Below are 3,310 nucleotides of genomic sequence, written 5' to 3'. Positions count from 1 at the left end.
TCGTTCCATAATACTTTCAGAAAAAATTACTGTATCATGCTCTCTGTCATAGGTTTGGAATCAGACTACATGGTAATCTGGTTCAAACATCACTAGCTCTATGACACTTGTCAGGTTATCAGATATCCATGCATCTGTTTCCTCATTTGAATGATATAGACCGAAATGACAAATATTCTAGCAGTATTAGTTGAGAATTAAGAGAGAGACATTCAAGACATATGACTTGGAATATAGATATCATTGCAAAAATGCTTTTTATTTTAAAATACAAGAAACCATGTACACATTTCCTATATCTGATCTGAGCTCATAATGGTGTGGGTCTTGACATCCACAGGAAAATCACTTGCTCACACTCTAGAGACCTTGTCTCCTGTGCCTATCACCACTCAGGATCTGCACAGTGTCTCAATTACTTAATTACAACCAGGCCCCACTAAATGTTATCCTAGGAATTTCAGTTTGACTGAGAGGCCAGGGAGAACCTGAAATGAGCTACAGTTAGACTACTGTGCACAGAGCAATCTTAGATCTACTTAGCTCTAACACTCTAGGGTTTCTGGAAACATGAGAAGTCTTTGGAGTAGGAAGTGGAAGTACAGAAGTGATCACAGGGGCTTCATGCATTTGCATAGAGAAATTTGGAATTTATATCAAGCCCAAGGAAACCATGACCCCTACCCAGGCCCCCAATTCAGTCAGAAAGATGCTGCCCTTCTGGGGCAAATGGTTGATGCCTAGTGCAGGAAGGCTGAGAGCCACTGGTAGGTTCTAGTTCACACCAGCTGGCCTAGAAGGAATTCCCATTGCTGCAACAATGGACTTTCAGAAGGTTCAGACCAAGAAACCTCTTCTTGGGTGAAGAAGGAAAATTCTGTTGGGTTCCCTAGACAGCTAGGAAGACTCTGAATAGGAAAGTCTTTTATCCCCAGTCAGTGTCTTAGAGCACAGGACCCTGGAAGTGGTGGTGATCCATCAGTTTGCTCACCTCCAGGTACTTGAGTACTTTAGGAATCCTGAGGAAGCCAGAAGAGTCTAGCCAGGCATGCTGACCCCCTAGAGCCTACTCTCTTGGATTTTGATCTGGGTGCAATGTTCTGAATGTTTAGGTGAGCTATCCCTGCCTTGAGATTTCTCAAATGAAACCTTCCTTTCTCCTCCCATCTACAGCAACCCTGCTGCTTGTGGTGCTACCTGATCTCCTGGTCCAGCTGCTGCCTCTTGCTGAGCTGTAGCCCTCTCCTGCCTGCAGTTCATGGGTCTGAGTGTTGAAAGGAGGCCCAGGGGCAAGAACTTGGTGGTTCTCTGAGGTCTGATGTAGAATGAAGATTGCAATCATTTTGGGTATATCTAATTTAGCATTCATGACTTCCATAGACACCCAAGAACCTGCTGGGTCTGTGGGTGAAATTTTATGCTCTGACTTCAAATTTACTACCCTTTGACACTTTGCTGTCGTCAAAGAGCAGTGTTTGTCTGCGTGGTCAGCTGTAACAGTTTTAAAGCAAGTGTTATGTGATGAATGTTACAATCTAGGAAATAAATCATTTATAAGCACACCTTGATTTCTGTGACTAGTTATTTCTATAGGTTGAATTATTTGTTTGAGAACCTCTCCTAAGGTGTGTGTATCTGGAGTTTTCTCCAGTCCTGCCCAGCCCCCACAGACCCCACAGCCACTTATAAAACAAACACTCAGAAGCTTATATTAATTAAAACTGCTCAGCCATTAGCTCAGGTCTACTACTGACTAGCTTCTACATTTAAACTCAGCCTATTTCTGTTAATCCGTATGTCGCCACATTTTCTGTAGCTTTACCTGTGTGCCATTACATGCTGCTCCTTGGATGGTTGGCTGGCGTCTCCTGACTCAGCCTTCCTGTTTCTGCCTGGCTAGTGGCCAATCAACTTTTTATTTATCAACCAATCAGAGCAACATGTTTTCAGCATACAGAACATCTCACAGCACCTCCCTTTTCTAATAAAAAAGGAAGGGCCTAACTTTAACATAGTAAAATTACATATAACATACAATTATCAAGCAAGAATTACAGTTACAATATCTAGTCTATTTGTATTTTTTAAAATTAAAAAAATATTTTGTCTGCCCCATGTTTGTGAGTCAAAATTTTATATCTAACTTATCTTTTACTATAACCAAGGAAAACCATAACTATAATTATATAGTCTTAAACTACATCAAAGACCTCAGAAGGATATGATATTACCTGAGTAACAAAAAGTGTATTGTAAGCAACTTCCAAAAATCTAGAGTGACAGAGATAGCTGGCTGCCTAGACAGTCACCCAAAGTTCTTCTGCATTGTTGGGGCATCCATTTTCAGCCCATAGGCCTAGAGTCTCTCATTCACTTCTCTCTATGTCCTGTAGAATGTCTGACTCTTTCTTCTGTGAAGCAGGCACCTGAAGGACCATTTTGCCTTGCAAAGTTCAGTGGTCATCTTCTTATGTGTCCTGCATATACAGTTGATATAACGTTTCATCAAGCAGTCTAGGCAAGATAAGTTTTTTGCCCAAATGGCTATTTTTGCCAAGAAGAAGATAAACTCCATATAGAGTGTCCTTGACACCCATCTTTATTTTGAAGAAAATTGGTGCTGCCAGGAGCAGACATGTCTCACTGTCCAGAAAGTCTAAGTTTTTTTTTTATTTATTTATTTTTAATTTTTTTTAAATTTTACAATACTATTCAGTTCTACATAATAGCCACAGATTCTCTTGTTCTCTCCCTTCCTCCCCCCCTCCCCTTCCCCCAGCACACTCCCCATTCCCACCTCCTCCAGATCAAGGTCTCCCCCGAGGACTGGGATCGACCTGATAGACTCAGTCCAGGCAGGTCCAGTCCCCTCCTCCCAGATAGAGCCAAGCATCCCTGCATAAGTCCCAGGTTTCAATCAGCCAACTCATGCAACGAGCCCAGGACCTGGTACCACTGCCTAGATGCCTCCCAAACAGATCAAGCCAATCAACTGTCTCACCTATTCAGAGGGCCTGAACCAGTTGGGGGTCCCTCAGCCTTTGGTTCATAGTTCATGTGTTTCCATTCATTTGGTTATTTGTCCCTGTGCTTTATCCAACCTTGGTTTCAACAATTCTCGCTCATATAAACCCTCCTCTTTCTCACTAATTAGACTCCCAGCGCTCCACCCAGGGCCTAGCCATGGATGTCTGCATCCAGATTCCTCAGTCCTGGATGGGGTTTATGGCACAACTATTAGGGTGTTTGGCCATCCCATCACCAGAGTAGGTCAGTCCTGGCTGTCTCTCGACCATTGCCAGCAGTCTTT

Source organism: Peromyscus maniculatus, chromosome 1 (genome assembly GCF_049852395.1).
Source record: "Peromyscus maniculatus bairdii isolate BWxNUB_F1_BW_parent chromosome 1, HU_Pman_BW_mat_3.1, whole genome shotgun sequence".
Taxonomy (NCBI): Eukaryota; Metazoa; Chordata; class Mammalia; order Rodentia; family Cricetidae; genus Peromyscus; species Peromyscus maniculatus.
This window is presented reverse-complemented; position numbering follows the sequence as displayed.